At 52.1% G+C, this 19,183-nt stretch overlaps 1 protein-coding gene and 1 long non-coding RNA gene across 8 annotated transcripts in view; one reads left to right on the top strand and one right to left on the bottom strand.

The window, feature by feature from the left end:
- Positions 1-17,759, bottom strand: part of IL17B (interleukin 17B) — a 44,328-nt gene extending 26,569 nt beyond the window's left edge. Inside the window, exon 1 of one of the 2 annotated variants that reach the window (XM_079144791.1) lies at positions 15,862-17,759. The gene's annotated coding sequence lies outside the window, so the exon portion shown is untranslated. The remainder of the gene's footprint in view (positions 1-15,861) is intronic. The other variant, XM_079144795.1, reaches the window with a different exon arrangement.
- On the top strand, positions 1,103-18,390 carry LOC306664097. Of its 6 annotated transcripts, XR_013764636.1 has the most exons (8): positions 1,103-1,469; positions 8,274-8,435; positions 9,580-9,674; positions 10,041-10,094; positions 12,409-12,529; positions 15,207-15,278; positions 15,604-15,940; positions 17,797-18,390. It is a non-coding gene; the product is annotated as an uncharacterized lncRNA (long non-coding RNA). The 6 variants fall into 6 exon arrangements; XR_013764635.1 differs by lacking the exon at positions 10,041-10,094; XR_013764637.1 differs by lacking the exon at positions 9,580-9,674 and having other exon boundaries at positions 1,105-1,469.
- The last annotated feature ends 793 nt before the right edge of the window (positions 18,391-19,183 follow it).

Here is a 19,183-nt window from a genome sequence, read left to right as displayed (position 1 = left end):
AAGCTGATTCTGCTAGGCATGGATGGCTTCCCACAGTGGACGAAATCTGTGGGGGGCCATTGGGGTGGCCACAGAAGGGAAGCTCCGAGCCTTGAAGGACAGGGCCAGGGTGGCCCTGGGGCGGGGCAGGGCTGGCCGCAGGAGCGGCTCCTTTGCTGGTGGTCACTGCCTTTCATGTGCCCCTCACAAATCTTTTCTGAACATTCTTTGCAGGCATGGTAGGAAACCCAGAGACTCAAACTCTGCCCGAAGGAGGCACACTCTCCTGGAAGAGCTGTAGAGAGAGAAACTGAACCAGAAAACACACAAGATAAGCACAGGGCTCCATGGATCCTGTGAGGAAAGGAAGTGGGGAATATGGTAGGGAATACTGAGGCCAGGGAACGGCTTCTCCCAGAAGTGACATTTGAGCACAGAGCAGGGAGGGGAAAGAGCTGGTCATGATTAACTCTGGAAGGAGGGCACCTTGAACAGAGAGCACTGTTTGTGCAAAGACCCTAAGGCATGAAAACCACTAACACATCTAGAGAAAGTCAAGGTGGCCAAAACAGTGAGAAAGGAAGCCAGGGTTAGACATGGTCATTTCTCAGGAAAGAGACCCAGCCAGGCACTCCTGGGTTCAAAGCCCTGACCTGTCTGGCACCTGGCTCTGTGGGGCACTGGGCCTCCTTTGCATGATGATAAGAGTAGTCTCCTGAAATTCAGGAGAAGAGATTCACTTCCCTGTGGCCCCCCATGCCCCACCATTCCCATCCCCCCTGGCCCCCAGGAGCCAGGCCTGGTGTCTTCCTCACTGGGGATTCCCAGAAAACCTCAGAACTCCCACTGCAGTTCTGGGCACAGGGGCCAGGAGAGGAAGGAAATTCTCACACATAGCTTTCTCCCAGGGAATTTGCTCATGTTCCCAGGCTGACAACTGGCAGCCCTCAGAACTTCGTCCCCACCCCCTTCCTCCTCCTTGTCTCCCTACCTCCCTCTTTCCCTGCCCCCTTCTCAAGCTTAATGACTTCCACATGGGTCTCCAGCGGCTGGAGCCAAGCCTCCCAGCATTGTCTGAAATCTCCAAATTTAGAAGAAATATGAAAATTGTCAACCACTCCTTCCTTAGGGGGTAAAAGCAACATTCAGCACCAGGGGCAGGTCAAGGCGAGGCAGTCATGTGACTGGAGGCTGGGCCAATGGGAGCCCTGGGAGGACTCAGGACCCGCCTTGCCCCAACACCAGGCTCGCCTCTTCAGCTCATATAAGGTAAAAGGCAGATCGGCCTCCTTGGCCAGGGAACCATGGGCAAGGGGCTAAGGGGAGGGGGACCCAGTGCCAGTCGCTTAAAAATGCCCCTGTGGTAGTAAGGGGTGCCAGAGGCCGGGTCAAGTTAGTTGAGAAGCAGTGACACCCCCCACCATGCCCCAAACAGGCTGAACCCATCTCCAGGCCCCGAGGAGCCACACCTGGACCAGACTGCGGGACAGGTAAGGATCAGTAGCAGAGAAGGGGGCCGTGCATGGGCCCCCAGGAGGAGGCTGTATCTGGGGCGCCCCTGCTTGCTCTTTGCTAACCCTTGTGCTCCTGCCTCTCTGAGCCTCAGTTTACCTATCTGCCCCGGGGCTGGATTCGATGATCTCTAAGAGTCCACCCAGCCCTACCCAGCTCTAATCTGTGGCCCTTTGCTCCTGGAACTCCTCGTGGCTGCAGTTAAATGGGAAAGGAGGAGTGGACAGAGTTACTGCCCTGCTGTCCCGAGCTTCACGTCAAGCCTGAGTCTGGGTCAATCTCCCCGGCTTCTTGGTAGACAGTGCTCTTCTTTGTTGTATGAGGTTTTGACTTCACGGTTCCAAGAGCCGGGGGCTCCTGGTAAGGAAAACTGTCTTCAGATAATAGTCTGAAGAAACAAAGCTGGGGAAGAAGCCATATAAGCTCAGGCCCTGGCGGGGAGGCGGAGAGTCCTGAGGGACAAGTTACCGGCTCTACGAGGAGCAGTGGGCAAAGACACTGGTGGTGGAGTCGAGCGAGCCTGCGCTCCAGCCTTAGCTCCCTCAGTGCCTGGCTGTGTGGCTCTGGGCAGGCCCCCTTCTGTGTCTGGGCCACAGTTTCGCCATCTGGGCAAAATGGTCTCTCTACAGGATGTAACTTCAGAGATATTGGAACCTAAGGGGAGCTGATGTTGGAGAGTTCTCTAAGAGGTCCCTGAGCCAAGTCTGACCTTTGACCATAGTCTAAGAGCCCAAGAAGATGCCCAAAACTTGTGGGAGCTTTTGGAGGCTGAGCCTCAAAAGATGGAAAGTGGCCAGGAAGTGTCTGGCTGAGACCTCAGGATGAGCTTTCCCAGGGCCAATGGGCAGTGACACAGGAGTGCAGGACCTCAGGGAAGGATGTGGGGAAAATCGTGGAGGGTCTTGGGGATAAGGTAGAGGGGCCAGGACTCTTGGAGGAAGGCAGGAGACCTGTGACGGGCTCTGTGGGAGGCTGGGCTGAGCAGAGGCCGAAGCTTAGGACTGGGACTCAGGGTCACACAGACAACATCCAGGCAGGCTCCTCAGAACACACACTGGCCACATCCAGCCCCAAATGCAGCACAGGCCTCCTGTGCTAAGCTGTTCAGCATCCTTGCCTTCTTACTTCTGGTTATATAAGGCCCAAGATCCTGAAGGAGGCTCTGGAATCCAGTTGAATGGGCCCGATTCTGACTTGTTTATTTATCAGAAGAGTGACCCTGGGCAAGTCGCTTGCCATCTCTGAGCCTTACCTTCTTCCTCTGTGAAATGGGTGCAATCCTGGTTCTGACCTCGCATGGCTCTTAGCAGCAGGGAAGGGCTTATGCCCCTAAAGAGCAGGGGCTGGTGTGACAGTACAGTTAGACCCTGTACCTTTTTAGGGCAAGGTAACCTTAGCTATGTTTAGAGAGAAGAGGGATAAGAGCCAGGCAGGGAGTATTCAGAGCTGCTCAAGAGAGGACAGGCTCAGGGAGGAGGCAAGATGGATCTGAAAATCAGAGGTGAGGGACAAATGGCCAGCTGGAGGGCCTTAAGTGCTGGTGGGACCTCCTTTCCTGCATGTAGAAGGCAATGTGTGGGCCAGGCGTCTCCCAGGTGCAGGGGTCTGAGCCACTGCACACTTGTCTACTGATGTATGTCAGGTGGCCTTGGGATCTTTAGTGCAAGCTCCCAGGGCATTCCTAGGCTTGGGGAAGTTTTAGGAGTGCTGGGCTGTAAGTAACCTGGGACCCTCACAGAGCTATGAAGCCACAGAGTGAACACTTAGCTCTAGGCTATGTAATGAGCTGATAGCTGAGCTGGAACAGAACCTGCATTTCTGCTCACAATGGGCTCCTTAAGGTGGTACAAATAAGGACAATTACATTGCTTTCATTAGTGGAGTGCTTACAGGTCTAGTAACTACCTAACGCCTTTATATGAATGAATTCATTCAATCCTCAAAAGACCCTATGAGCTGGAAGCAAGTGTCCCTATTGCACAGATGAGATACCAGAGGCACAGAGATTAAGTGGCTTAATGAATGGTGAAGCTTGGACACTGTGTGTGTGCTGGTTGCCCCAGGAGCCTCCAACCTCCTGCCCTGACCTTTGGCCACCCCTAGTTCATGAGAAACCTCCAATCTCCCTTGCAGTAGCACACAGAATATGTACGGAGGACTTCCCAGGATCCATGTCCTGGGCTGAATCACTTGAATTATCATTTAGTTCTCCCAGGCGTACTGAGAGGCAGGAAGCAGCATGATCCCATCCTCCCCAGTTTATAGGAAAGGAAAACACTGCAGCTCATCTGAGGCCATGCAGCTAGAAAGTGGCTCAGGGGGATCTGACCCCAGCCTGTGCAGCCCCAACCACAAGCTCTTAGTCCCTCTGTGAACTGAGAGGAGGCTTTCTGTCTTGAGGACACTGAGGTGAGGAGGCTGCCCCAGGGCTTGACCCAAGTCTCCTAGCTCTGAGGCCACTGTTCTCCCTTCAGCCAGCCACACTGCTTTCCCTGGAGAGAGAGGAGTTGAATCAGCCCTTTCTGGGGAGGAGCAAACATATAGCCCTACAGAATAGGAAGTTCAGGCCCCGACCACCACTGACCTGCGTGGCTGTGTCAAACTCCCTGGGTGAGCCTCTGGGGCTCCCTGGATGGTCTCTGAGGTCCTCACTGCTGAGCGGTGCTAGGGCCCTGCCTCCTTCTGCAATTTTGCAGTTAAACAGTCCCTGGGGCTCAGGACCTTGGGATGGTTCAAAGAGCCACAATAAAGGCTATTTCCAGTTGTTGTTATGTCCACTTTTGTGCTTGTCTGCTGGCAGGCAGAGGCTGGAGTTGTCTGGTTTCTACCTAGAGGGGATTGCTGGGTCCTGCATATGTACCTTCCAGCTTTATAAGAAAGCACCAGGGTCCTTTCCATAGTGGCCAGCCAAACCCAGCTCCACTCCCACCAGCAGGCCACAGTCTCAGGTGAAAATGATCACTTGTGAAATGACCAGGTTTCTTGAAGTATATATGTTGCACACTTCGCCTCGTATGTATCAAGCTTATCTAGTAAACAATGAGAGGGATGGAGCTGGATGTAGCTCAGGGGTAGAGCACTTGCCTAGCATGCAAGAGGCCCAAGGTCCCATCCCCAGCACCACCAAAAAAAAAAAAAGGGGGGGGGGGGCGGGGGAGAAGGAATGGAAATAAAACTGCATGTGTTCTGCAGGAAGCTGGGCTCTTATCTGTGTGCCTATCTAGAAATTTGCTCTTCATATGCCAAGCAAGCTGCAGAGCTCTGGGAATCACAGGCCCCAGGGTGGGAGTGGGCACTGTCCATGTGGCCCTTCCCCAGCCCACCAGAATGCATTTGCTACAGTCCAGTCAGAGGTACCCAGGGGACTGAGCTGCAGGAATCTGGGGGAAAGAGCCCACAGTGGCTGCCGCCTGCTAACAGCCTGTCTAGACAGGCCGCACGGGGCTCCAGTTCTCACCGCACGTTGCAAGAGCACCAAGGCCTGTCTCCTCCCTGCTTACAAAAGAGGCTTCTTGGCGGCAATGCTTCACCACTGAAACCTTTTCTCCAATCCAAAACATGCCTTAATGCACAGCATGGATCCCCAACTCTCCTGGCCCCCAGAGCCCAGCTTATTCAGCCCCTTTTGGTTTAGCTAAGGAGACAGAGGTTGGTTCCGGAGCCAGGGCTGTCATGAGCGGGGCAGATCTTGTGTTCACCAGATGAGTGAAGAAGGTAGAGGGGAGTCAGCGAGCTCTGGAGTGGGGCTAAGATGCAGGAGATGCCAGATGGGAGACAGGGTGCCTGGGTTCCATTCTGCCTCTGTCTCGAAGCAGCTGTGGCACCTTGGGCAACTTGGGCTCTCTGTGCTTCAGTTGACACATCTATAAAATAGAGATGATAAGAGGACCTGCCTCGCTAGCTTACTGAATGGTCTGGATTAAGCGAGATGAAACTCGGGTAGCCCTTAGAGTGACTGGCACACTTAGCACTCATCAGCTTGGGCTGTCCCTCCCCCAGGTTATTGAAGACTTGAAGGAGCAACAGGCTAGACCCTGGCACCTCCCTAAAAGTCCTCATCAGCCACGAGCCAAGGCCTCTCCTTAAAGACCCCTCCTCAGACCCACACTGCCCTTGAATTGTAGAGGACCCACAGGCTTAACAGACACTGCTTCAGCTGGGCATAGTGACAATGCCCCTATACTGCCAGGCACTCAGAAGGCTGAGGCAGGAGGATGGATGGCAAGTTTGAGGCCAGCATCAGTAATCTAGTGAGGACCTCAACAACTCAAGGAAACCCTGTCTCAAAATAAAAAGGGCTGGGGATGTAGCTCAGCAGTAAAGTACCCCTGGTTCAATCCCTGGTCCAAACAAAACCAGACACTGCTCCATTGCCACTAGATTCTACCCATCCTCTCCTTAGCCTCTTCCTCCAGGGAAATGGGGATGGGAGAAGTGTCCAGAATGAAGCTGCTGGCCTTGGATGGCATCTATAGAGGCTATGACACCACCCTGGCTGCACCGCTAGGCTTAGGGACCTCTGGTCAGCCTTCTCACAGCCTGCTAGGCCTCAGGCCTGTGACCCAGTGTGCTAAGACCTAGCCAGGGCCCTGGAGCCAGCACCCCGACCCACTGAACCCCTCAGGTCAAGAGGCCCAGTGTTTGTAATGGAAGGGAGACAGTTCAGTGGGGAAGCAAGGGTGTGCTCTGGACAGATAGAAGGAAGGAGAGCCCCACGTACAGGGGTACAGATGTGAGCATCTTCAGAAGACAAGCCCATCTGGCTGGAGCTGAGGATTAATCTAGAAGAACTCAGTGAGGGAGAGGGCTGGCAAAGTGGGGAAGGCCTGAGCTGTGAAGTGGCTTTGACAATCAAAACCACAGCCACAGAGGTTGAGAAAGCCCTCTTTGGTGTCTGTCAGTCCCTTCCTTTAACCTGTTTGTTTCCTTCCCCAAAACACTGTCAAACCAAGAACCCCAGTGCAGGGAAGAGACCTGGGAATGTGGGCATTGGGCAATTCTCCAGTGTCACACATTGGGAAAAGAGACCTCATGGTGAGATTAGGAGGGACAGGAAACCCAAGAGCTGCATTCACCATCTGCAGACCTCTCCTGACCTTCTGAGGAGCAGGAACTTCTTTGCAGCTCCAGAAGATAGAGTATCAAGCCCCACAGGAACAGATAGCAACAAAATACTAGGAAGGAGTCTCCAATAGTCTGTCCAAAGAGGGATAAGGTAGAGGGATTTGGAAATGGTGAGCTCGCCAACACCAGAAGTATGCAAGATTAGCAGGAGTGACATAGAGAGAAGTTAGGGATCAGAGGCTTCTGGCCTTTCCCACCAGCAGCCTGGAACTTCATAAGCCAACTCTAGCTGCTATGGGATAATCACAGAGCTGAGTCTCCCGCCTCCCCAGAGCAGCCTGCTCGTCAGATTCCAGACAGACATGACATCAGTTCTGCCCTGACTTTGCGAAAGGGCCTCTCGGGAACCCTGCCTCCCATTTCCTTTCATCCCACTGCTGCCTTCTGCCCTTCCCAGGGGAGCCAAGCCCTGGCCAGAGAGACCTGGAGCCTGGTTGTGAGACAGAGGTCCCTGGGGAACATTCAGCTGATGGCCTTCCACCCTGCAGGAATGAGACGGAGGGGGCCAGGGTCCCTGGGAGTCCTGTTCACACGCTCCCTAGAGTCCACATGGAAATTCCAGGAGGGTCACAGGAAAACTTCTGATTTAGAATCAAGATGCTTTATTTTTTTTCCTTTTCCTCTTCTGTTCCATCCTTTCTCCCAGTGGTGGGTGAGGATGTCACAGGAGGCTGGAAAAGGAAATCAAGCAACCATGCTGGGCTGAGTCACAGAAGAGATTGCAGAGACATGGAGGCTATGAAGGGATGTATAGAGCAAATTGGGGGCATCCTCCCACCTTCCAGGACCTGGAGAGGTGGACAATCATGTTAGAGAAGTCAGGAGTAAGCTAGGCCTCCTGAAGTTCCTGGGGAACTGCACATGAACATTTACCAGACCAGTAGGCATCCCTGGATCATTATGACCAGACCTACCTGATCTCAGGGGCTCCTATAATAAAGACAGAAGGGTTTCAGGATTGGACATTCCAGAGACCTTGGGCAATGAGTCCCCACCTCACACTGATTATAAAGCTAAAACACACTATCTCCATCTCATTCACCCTGGGGAGATGGCATGGTGGATACTTAATAAATATTCCTGGTGTTCAATCCTAAACTCATAGCATCTTTGTCCTTTTGGAGGGCAAAGGATCTCAAAGTACATCGGAGTCTCTGTCCCTGTGTCGTAGATGCAGAAACTGAGACTCGATGACAGAGAGAAGCTTGCCCAAGATCAGCCCCCTGAGCATACTTGTGGTGTCTTTGCCTTCTAGCCAAAAATGGAGACTATGGTATTGCTCCTCACACCCCAGGGGGGACAGAGGAGAGGCAGGAACCAAGCAAGGATCTCACTGTCTTCAAAGGTAGTGGGAAGATGAAAGCCTATCTTGGCTTCTTGCTTCTCTGCCCACAGAGTCTCTTTGTGTGGCCATAGATGGTCCCCAAGCTGTTGGCAGCTATAGGTGGGAGACCTCCTGCAGAAAAAAGAGCCCAAGGCTGAGAGGGCTCTGCCCCAATTCTCCATCTGACCTCTAGCATGAACTTGAACATAAGGTCCCCTGGGCCTCAGTGTATCCAGTGACAGCTGGACCCAACCAGTTGGAGAAGTCAGGGGTTCCATCCATGATCTGTCTTAGTCTCCTCTGGGGCCTCCTCCCTGTTTCTGTTTCATCTTAGACTTTACTTGGAGCAGGAAGTGGATCAGGTACAGGAAGAAAACGGCAGTCAATGAATTCTTCTATGCCCAAGTTTAACTTGCAGCCATGAATTTCCCAGAGAGAGAAAAAACTGGGAAGGCCCTAAAGATCATTCCAGTGAAGGACACTGAGACCAGAGAAGGTCAGCAAACTGCTTGGGATCATACAGCAAGCAATGGGCAAACTGGAAGGAGACCATGGGTCACCTGATTCTCACATCAGTGCTCTTTCCACTGACCATGCTGCCCTCCAGAGTAACAGGCACAAAAGTCATCCTCCTGTGGACCCAGGCATCCATTCACCTGGATAGCTCAAACTCAGGCGAGAGCCTACAATCCTTCCCCTGAGATTCAGTTTTCTCTTCCATAAAGCAGGGAGGCAGGGTGGAGCACGTCCCTATGAGCCTTGTACCCCAGCAGTCAGGATCCACCAGGACCCAGGGCTTTCCTGGGTGGCCCCCTACCTCAGTCCTTTTTTCAGGGATTATACGGGACCTAGGCCAGGAAATCCCACCCAGTCATGCCCATGAGGTCCTGTCCCACCCCAGACCCCACTTCTGGGCGTCATCCAGAATTAGAGGCTCCAGCTCAGCCTCTCTCTAAGGATCTGGATTTTTCTTACCATAAAAGGGCAAGCGTGCTTCTCTCGTCCCTGCCGCCAGCCCTGCTGGGGGAAAGGCTGAGCTATTTTTAGAAAACCCAGGGGTTTGCTCCTGAAGTCAGGATGGAGCTTGTCTGCGCCTGCACCCTGGAGCCCCCTTCCCATCTCTCTTCCTCCTCCTTCTCCCATCCTCTCTCTTCTGTGCTTCTTCCTCTCGCCTTCCTGCTTTCAATCTCCATCAGTGTCTCTTCCCTAGGTCTTCCCTCCCCCCACCTCACATCTCTTTTCTCTTCCTTCCCCCTCCCTTCCCCCTTTCCCCCAAATCTTTTCATACCCAGGTTCCCTCTCCCGGCTCCCTCTCTCAGATCTTTGTGGTGGTTGAAGAAAGTAACACATCTGGCCCCCACCCCCTTCTGAAAAACTATTTACAACATCAATTCCAAACATCCGCCATCTGGTTCTAGGAAGGGCCAAAAGTTATTTGGAGGAGGAAGTCACGATTATTCCATCTTCAAGGCCACAGGAACTTAAGGCCTTCTTCTCTCCCACCTTCCTCCAGGGGCCCCTGTATTATTATCTGATAAGTCATGTCCCTTCAGGGAGGCAGGACCTTTGCTGGGGTACCAGTTGGGCCTCTGGTGGCATGCATCACTTTGAGCTCATGGCTTCTTCTCTTTGTGCCCCAGTTTCCTTATCCAAACAATGAATGTGAGACAAAGATGCTTCTAGTACTGATGCTCCAAGACTTCAAGTCCTGCTGCTGAAAATCCCCCTGGTCCAGGTAATTGAGACCTGCTTTGGACTGAGCAACAGCGAGTGGCATGAGGGTGGGAGTCTACTTGGGAAGGCCCTGTATGCTGTGAGGTACAGTCCTCTCCCTACCACATCACATGCAAGTGGCTCCCAAGGCCCAGAGAGGGGAAGACCCTTGTCCATGATCACACAGCATACATATGTACAGGATGCCTGATGCCTAACCTACTGCTCTTCTCATGCAGCTTGTGCCAAAAGAAACTCATATTTTATCCCCAAAACATCACATAATCCTGAACTCCCAGAGGCCCCTGTTCTTCACAAAGAGTCAGGACAAAAGGCAGAACCAACTCCTTTATTATAGTAGTAGTTTTTGTTTCTTGTTTTTTTACAGATGGATAGCATGCAAGAAAAAGATACTGGGGAAAGAGGCAGAGGAACAACACATGTAAGAAGCCCCCTTGCTTTCAGTGACATGTGGTCTTCACCAGGGGCCAGATGGCTTCCACTTAGACAAAGTGGTTTCTCTGTTTACAATCCCCCACCCCAAAGACTAACACACACTTGGAAAATGCCACCAGATCCTGACCCATGTTATCCCTCTAAGAACGGTGCCATGAATAATCCGGGTCTCCTGGAGAGCCATGAAATCGCATGTTGGGCTGCCTGACACTGACATTAACTTGTCACCTTGAGCAAGTGCTGTAACCTCTGAGAGCCTCAGTTTCCTCATCTGTAAAATGGTGATTAAGAGTGATAACTAAGTCATAAATGATCATGACGATCAGCTGTGCATACTTTGACAAGAGGGAGGTACCACAAAAGCCCGGATGCTGTCAGCTGCTCTTAGAATTGCAGCAGATCCCAAAGTGCCTGACACACAGGAAGACAGATGGGCAAGAACTCCTATCCTCCTACTCCTTCCCAGTTTTGCCTCATTGGAAGGCCGGGGTGACAGGACCCATAGGAGGCCTGGGCTGTAGGACCCTCTATGTGGCTGCATTAATGGAGGCAGGCTCTGGGGTTCTGGGCAAGCCTGGCACCCCTTTTCTTCCCTCTTTTCCCTTTTCCCTGCTTCATTTGTTCCAGCTCAGACCCCGTTCCCAGGGCTTGCTGAAAAGTCCGGGAGCTCCCTTCCCTGGGGAGGAAGCGGGGAGCGTGTGAGGCTGGTGAACTCGGTGGGGGTGACAAGGGGCGGAGGGTGTCCTGGGAATAGAGGCCCAAGGAAGCCATGCACGGAGGGGACAGGAGGAGGACTCCTGGGCTCCCACAGCCAGCTTCCACATCTGCCCTGGATGCCAGCTTGGACTTTCACCCTCATCCTGGCTGCCCAATGGGAGCTGTGGCCACGTGCTCGGGGCTTACTATTGCGTGGATCTGTGCTTGCACTTGACATCTGCCTCACTTGACCTTCACAAATAAGGTGGAGAGGTCAGAAGTCAAGGGTCAGAGAAGTGAAGACACCCGTCACACAACTAATAAGTGCCAGGGGTGAGACCCAAAGGCAGGGCCAGTGTCTTCATTTTTTCCAAACATATGGCGGAAACCTGGGCCCCAGAGCCCAAGGCGAGCAAAGGCTGTAGGACACGTGCCTGTGTGAGGGAGCTGTGGCAAGGAAGTCTCTCTGGAAAGAACCAGGTTCATGAGCATGCCTCATGGGCTCACGCAGAGCCCTGGCTCTCTCCCCACGGCAGTGCCATCTGGCCCACAGATGTGGCCCATTCCCAGCCCCTCATGTTTCTTGGAAACAAGCAAGGCCAGGAGAGGCCACTGGGCTTTTGCAATGACCATGACGATGTGAGCTTTGTTTGGTGGTCATCCAGCTGGCTCCTGCCCACGCTCAAGGGACAGCTGAATAGAGCATGCAGAGCCTGGATCCACGTCTGCCTCTGATACTGGTTGGCAGATGACCCTGAGCAAACCACACCACCTCTTTGAACTCACCCCAGGCAGGGACTGTGAGTGTTTTGACTCACAGGGGAGCATCTCCCAGGCTGCAAGCCTTGTACTTCTGGAGACGGTCACAGGTCTCACTTAGTCCCAGATTTCTATCAACCCCTATCTGGCTCCTTTCCTATATGTGAGGCTGGAAGTGTGGCTGCTGGTCAGAAGTGCCCCTGGGAAATTTCCTTCCAGACCAGTACTTTTGCTGATGGGGCCTGATTGTGCTGGAAGGGAAGGTGACTCCTTCTGATCATGAACCTTAGAGTTTCTCTGAAGACCCTCTTTCGAAGCTAGGTGGCAGGGCTGGGCATGTGGCTTAGTGGTAGTGCGCTTGCCTTGTATGTGCAAAGCTCTGGGTTCAGTCCCTAGCACTGCAAAAAATTATAAAGTTTAAAAAAAAAAAAAGAAAAAGAAAAAGAAAATCAAAGCTAGGCAGCAAAGCAGGGATAGTAGAACCCTCAGGGCCTGAAAATTCTCTAGGGGATTGAGCCCAAGACTTTTGCATGTGTGTGGCACTGTATATTTAACCCAGAGGCTATCACTGAGCCACATACCCAGCCCTTTTAGTTTATTTTGAGACTGGGACTCACTAAGTTTCTGAGGCTGGCCTCCATCCTCCTGCATCAGCCTCCCCAGTGGCTAGGATTACAGGTTTGCACTACCACAAGACTAAGCCAAGACTTCTGAACTAGAGATAGCCAAGGACCCTTCCTCAGTCGCTCAGGGTCTGGCAGCCTGATCAGGGACTTTTGAGGCCAGGACTCTGACCATAAGGTAGTCAGCATCCTTCTGATAGGTGGGGTCTTTATTTCTTTCAGGCACAGGCACTGGCTGGTGGAGGCTACCTACCACCCTAGCATTAAAGAAGCAAAATCCCCAGAGAGGGCGCCTCCTGGAGACCAGAGGAGGGAGAGGGTAGGCAGCCCTGGAAGCAAAACTGTGAGTACTTCCCCTCCACACATCCCCAACTAACTCCGCAGGCAGAACTGAAGCAGACTGGACCCTTGGGAAAACTCCCCATCCTGCCACTCGGGACCCAGAAACCAGGTCTCAGAAAACTGAAGAGCAGCCAGGCACAGTGGCATACGTCTATAATCCCAGTGACTGGGGAGACTCAGGCAGGAGAATCGCAAGTTTGAGGCCAGACTCAGCAACTCAGTAAGACCCTGTCTCAAAATAAAAAATGAAAAGGGGTGGGATGTGGCTCAGTGGATTGAGCTCGGTGGGCTTAATCCCCAGCATCAGACTAAAAAAAAAAATAAAATAAATACTGAAGAGAAGAACTTGGTCCAAGGAAAGTCCCAGTAGATGAGTGTGACTGTGGGTCATTTGGGGCTGTGGAGGTCTGGGTTGAAGGTGGAAAGAAATAGAACCAAAGAAGGGAGAATCAACGAGGAGCCAAGAAATCACCCCACCTACTCTCCCTACAAAACAACAGTGCAAAGCCAGCGAGACAGGTCGACCAATAGAACAGATGACATAGGAACAATAGTAACCTTCCCTAGAAAGGAATGGAATGAGCAGGGTCAGAATCCAGAGGCAGGACAGTCACTGAGCCTCCCTGAGCCTAGTAATAACCAACCAGGTCATCTGGCTTTGAGAGGGGCCCTGGGGGCAGGCTGCATCCCAAGCGGGCCACACAGAACACAGTGAAGCCCGAGACAGGGTAGCAGTCATCTACCACTGATCACATTCTTCCCACTCTTGCCAATTGCTGAAGACACCTCCATGCACACAGAGGAACAGGCATATACCAGTTTTGTAAGACTGGGAGGGGAGACTGAGGCCCAGGAGGTAAAGAAACTCACTCAGAGTCACACAGACAGGGAGTTACAGAGGGGACTTTGGGCGCCATGTGGATGGGAAAGTGGGGAGAAGATTTAGCCCTATCTGGTTCCTTTCCTATGTGGGAAGAGAGGGGAGAGGCAGGGGAGAAGAAGGCAGTGCTCCAGCAAGGAGCTGACACCTGGGCATGTGAGACGGAGGGATGAAGCCCAGGCCTATCTTACATAATACAGCCACCTCTGCACGCTCCATACATGTGTGCAAACGTGCACCCCAGCACAGTGGGCACCCAGTCCTCCCGCTAGCAAATGAGTCACAGAGACTGGGTCTAAACAAATTGGATTAGAAGGGCTGCAGGCGCCTCCCCCACCCCCACCCAACACCCACTGTCCAGCTCCAACACTAAGCAGGCCTGCAGGGCTGCCAGCTGCGGTCTGTCAGCCACACTGACAGTCCTCAGCCCCAAGCCCCACCCCCAAGGCTGGGAAGGGGTCCTAGAGGATGCCAGGATGATGGATGGGGTGAGGGAGGTTCCAAGGCCTCCTCAAGAGCACACAGGAAGTTAGTGCTTGTGTGAGGCACATTTTCGAGCTGTTCCCAGCAGCCCCCACCCCCAACCCCTCGCCCTCCCTCTTTCCAGCCTCTCCCACAGTCGGTGCTGCCTGGTTGGGACTTGGGACCAGCCTGAGGCTCCAACTAGAACCCAGAGTTTAGGCTGGGAGTACATGTACTTCTCACCTCTCTGTCCCATGAGTGGTCAGCTCAAGAGATCATTCTGGGGAAGACACCGCAGGCACTTTAGAAGAAAGAAGGTACTTGTGAGGCCTTTTTTTTTTTTTGCAGGGTGGGGTCAGGGTACTGGGGATTGAACCCAGGGTACTTTGCCCCTGAGCTATATATTCCTGGCCCACTTTATTTTTTATTTTGAGACAGGGTCTCACTCAGTTGCTTAGAGTCTCACTGAGTTTCTGAGGCTGACCTTAAACTTTCAGTCCTCCTGTCTCAGCCTCCCAAGTTGCTGGTATGACAGGCATGTGTCATCATGCACAGCACAAGACCATCTTAAATGTGACACCTCAGTGCTTTCTCATGGATTTTTTGTTTGTTTTGTTTTTGGCACCAGGGATTGAATCTAGGGCACTTAACCACTAAGCCATATCCCCAGCCTTTTAAAAAATCTTTTAGAGACAGTGTCTCTCTAAGTTGCTTTAGGGCCTCACTGAGTTGCTGAGGCTGACTTTGAACTTGCAATTCTATCTCAGTCTCCTGAGTAGCTAGGACTATAGGCATGAGCCACTGCACCTGGCTTTCATGGATGGTTTTGTTTAATCCTGAGAATGTGCCTTGAAGTTAGGGGCTTATGCCCATGGTACAGGGTGACCACGTGGCTTTTACATTCGATGATTCCACAGAACCCCTTCCTGAGCCCTGAGTCTGTGCCTAGCACTATGTGATGTTCTAAGAACACCAAGATGAATGAATGACCTGTAGCTCCTCTTCCTGATGCTTAAAGGAATTGTCCCCTTTGAGCTTGTTCACTGGGCATTGGAGCCTTCCAGGGGAGTGGCTCCCATGGAGTCTCTTTTCCATAAAGCACCTCTGAGTGGCTGAATTTTTCCACCAAGAGGAGTCTCAGCCCATTCAGAACCAGACCCTGACATCAGTCAGCCCCAAGTTGGAAGGCTGTCTCACACCCGTCAGCTGGATAGCTGTAGTCAAATAATTTGGCCTCTCCAAGTCTGTTTTCCCTTTTGCAAAATAGGAATTCAAACGTTCCTACCCCATAGGGCTGACAGGATTTATTATCATTTTCCATACTCTCATTTGACAGGAGAAACAGATGCCCAGAGAAGAAAGGGCTGAGCCAGATCACACTGTGAATTGGGAGTCAAGTCAGGACCAGGTAGGTCCCCTCCTCTCTGGAGGGTCCTCCCCGCTATCCCTTATCCCCACATGAATCCTCCCCACCCAGAGGCCAGAACAGTACAATTAGTTACACAGGTGATTACTGGGGCAAGTTCTGGGTCCTGCTCTGGCCTCCACAGCAGCACAGCTCCAGGTGACCAGCAGTGTCCCCCAGTCCTTTGCCTGGAGGTGGAGGTGGGGAGTGCTGGGCAGGCTCCCAGCCCAGAGCAGCCAGGCCATATAAGGGAAGGAGCCCTGGGCAGCCTCCTCTCCTAGGCCGGTGAGAAAACCCAGACAGCCACTGTTTATTTTCTCCTTCCCAGCCTCCCCTTCACCCACCCTTCCCCAGAGCCTTCCAACAGCCTACCGATCAGGTTCCCCCAACCCAGCAATGTTCCCGGAGATATGGAGAAAGGGAGGGGAAAAGAGCGTGTTCTCCTGGGAGCAGTCCCCAAGTCACCCACAGCCAGCACTGAAAGCCACCAGGTAAAATTCTGACACCTCCTGGCTCAGTCACCTCCTTTAACAGAAGGGGAAAGAGTATTACAGGGAAGAGAGGGGTCTGGTGTGAAGTAACTTACCAACTGGCGACAGAACCAGGACTCCCAAGTGGCTTCCATCATCTCCAGTGGGATCCAGTGTGAAGGAAACTTTCATGGGGTAAGTGAAATGCGGGCCATAAAACCCCTTCTCAGTGATGTCCTCACTTAAAGGAGACAGGGCCTGGGACAAGCACTGCCTGCCAGTCCAGACTCAAAGGAAATGTTCCTGGGGCCAGAGAGCCAGGAGGAAGGGCATCCTGCTATACCTCCGCCCCGCTCCCAGCCCAGCCGCAGCACCTCCTCCTCCAGGAAGCCTGCCCAGCTGCCCCAGGGATCCAAGCCTCTTTGTTCCCTAAGCCCTTGGCAATCCTTTCACAGGCTTTTTCTTGACCCACTTAGTGCTGCCTTCCTCTCTCTCAGCTGACTTTGTCCTACTAGGGCAAGGACTGTGTCAGATTTGGTTCCATCTCCCTCTGCACATAGATGAGCAACTTGCTCTGCTGTGTGAACAGGTGTGGTGATGAGTCTGGGACACTGGTCAAGAGATGAGGCATCAGGTGTGCAGGTTAGCTTGAGGGACCTGGGGTTGTCCTTCTGAGTTAGGAATCCCAGTGCAGGTCCTCACTGTGTGCCTTTGCAAAATTCCCTTCCTTGGAGCCTGTGGTGGTCCACAAGGATTTGCACAATTAAAGTGCTCATTCAGTGACCGCTCTTATTACAGTCATCAACATGATTGCCCTAGATACAAAGGGATAGGCCCAGGCAGCCTCTAGCCTGGGGAAGGACAGACCCAAGGGCCCAGTGGAGATGGAGGCAAAGACTTCCTGTGGCCAAAGGCTGGATCTCAGCCCTGTCTGGGCATCGGTTCCTCCTAGAGAAGTATGGCGCTTCCTTCTGCCGGTTCCTGCATCTAAGCCTAGGAGATGCTGTCTTTGATGTACTATCCTCTGCCCACAGGGTGTGGTAGATACAGTCCCCTCCCCTGGTAGAGTTCAGGCTCTGCCACCTTGGAATGGTCACTTCCCCTTCCTAGTCCTCCATCGGAGGTGGACGTCACCAGCTGTCTGAAGTTCAAATGGCATTGGGAATGTTTCCCCAACTCAGCCATTTCCATGATCCGTTTTTTATTTCTGCATGCAATCCTGGTGTTTTAAAATGTAAGTTGAGTCCCTTTGAATGCTTAAGTAGAAACGGTTGCTTAAGTGTTAAATGCTTAAATGAAACATTGTGACACTGTCTATAGTTAAAAATAAATACAATGAAAATGAAACAACATTGTTACACTTTAACCTGACACTAGCTGGCAAGGTCCTGGGCCTGAAGCCCAGGAGGGTGATAAGCAGGAGTCAGAAAGGTTTCAGAGGCAGGACAGAACTAAATCGAGATTTCTCCCCTTGATACATAGAAGGACTGAAAGCAAATGAACAGGGAACAACTGAGTTAGTGCTGAGGCCACCAACTCCCAGATGTGAAGGTGGTACAGAAGAGAGGGCTTTGGCAACAGTCACCCAGGGAAGGCAGGGATTCCTTCTCAGCTGGGCTCCTGGGAGTGAAGCCACTCTTTTTCAGGATAACAGCCTGCTTCTCGCTGAGACCTCCCTTTGTCAGGTTAAACACCTCCCCTCTCAGGAAACAGGAGCTGCGGGGTATGGAGCAGACAGGCTGTCCCTGATCCCCAAATGAGGCCACTGTCCCAGTGGCTAGCTAGCCAAATGCAGATGGAAAGAAGTTTTCTGCAGGAAAATTCCAGATAAGAAGAAGGCAGGGCTGTTCCATTAGAGGCCATCAGAAGTGGCCTGTTCTGAACGACAGACCAGAGGACAATGCCCTCCTGCTCCTCCCAGAGCTCAGATTAGGCCTGATGTCAGATTTCTGCTGGAGGCAGAGGAAACATGTTTGTTTGTTTGTTTGTTTGTTTGTTTGTTTGTTTCTAATGGAGGCTTTTTTTTTTTTTTTTTTTCTGTTCTCTCCCAGCCCTAAGGAAAGGCTGCTCCCTGCTTTCACACACCTCTGAGGACATATGTCACCTGGCACCACATTTGCCAGCAGCCAAAGCAGAGGGTCCTCTGCAGAGCCTGAGAGCTTGGCAGAGCAGGAAGAATTGGGGAAGAGCTTTGCTCACCTGGAAGTTCTCACCCAAGTCAGGCCCAGAGAAGAACGTGAATTATCTAAATGGTCATTTAATGAGTCACCACATGGTATTCCCTGTATGTAGCCCATCATCCTGTAGAAAGCCATCAGCAAGATCTAGGGACTCCTAAGTTAACAAGATATGGGGCACTGTCCTCAGGGAACTGGAAATCTAATCAGGTCTGATGCCCAGACAAATAACCCCCTCCCCTAAAAAGAGCAAGTCTGAGGATATGATTCATTATTCAACCAGTGTTCGTGTGGCATCCACACTGCCTGACCCTGACTTAGGGACTGAGGACAGTTTCCAGGGCTCCTGCCCTTGCAGGTGGGCCTTGCAGTCCACAGGTAGAGGTGGTCACAAGTGAAAACTACAGCTCAAGAGGAGTAAAGGGAAAGAGTGGTCCCAGGATGGGGAAGAAGGTGGGGCAGGGTGTCCTGAGCGGGGGCACAGTCCAGCACCAGGCAATGGAGAGCCCCTTCAGGAGTATAAGCCCACGGAAAATATGAGCACGTTTGCATTTTGAAAAGTTACTTTGGGAAGATGGGTAGGAAAAAAAGGAGGAGGATGGGAAGGGAGAGGGGTAGGATCAAGTGTTTAATGAATAAATATCAAGTATCAGGATGCTGTTTGGGGAATGTCACACATAAAGATGAGACATAGGGTCAGAAAGGTAGGCCAGACTGCTTGATTCCAATTATCAAATCATCCAGAACAGGAAGATGTACAGAAGGAGAAAATGGTCTTCCTAGGACTGGGGTTGACTAAGAAGAGGGCTTTCTTTCTTTCCCTATTTCTTTCCTTTTTTCTTCTTTCTTTCTTTCTTTCTCTCTTGGGGGATGATGAAATATTCTAAAACAGATTGTAGTGGTGGTCGCACCCCTTTGTGATTAAAAAACATTTAAGACCAAATGCAGTGGCATTCTAATCCCAGTGACTGGGGAGGTGAAGCAGGAGGATGGCAAATTTGAGACCGGTCAGCAATTTAGTGAGACCCTGTCTCAGGACAAAAAATGAAAGGGGCTGGGGATGTAGCCCAGAGGTAAAGCACCCTTGGGTTCAATCTCTAGTCCAAAAGGAAAAGAAAAGGAAGGCTGAGGTTTGATCCCAAAGGGCTCCAATGGCAAGCCATGGTCAGGAAACGCTGCTGAGTAGCTCCAGCAGTCCCTGGGCATGGCCGGAGGAGTGGAGCTTAGGTCCCCTCTAATGCCCCTTCTCCTGTCCAGGGAG

The sequence above is a fragment of the Sciurus vulgaris genome (assembly GCF_902686455.1).
Source record: "Sciurus vulgaris genome assembly, chromosome: 6".
Taxonomy (NCBI): domain Eukaryota; kingdom Metazoa; phylum Chordata; class Mammalia; order Rodentia; family Sciuridae; genus Sciurus; species Sciurus vulgaris.
This window is presented reverse-complemented; position numbering and strand designations above follow the sequence as displayed.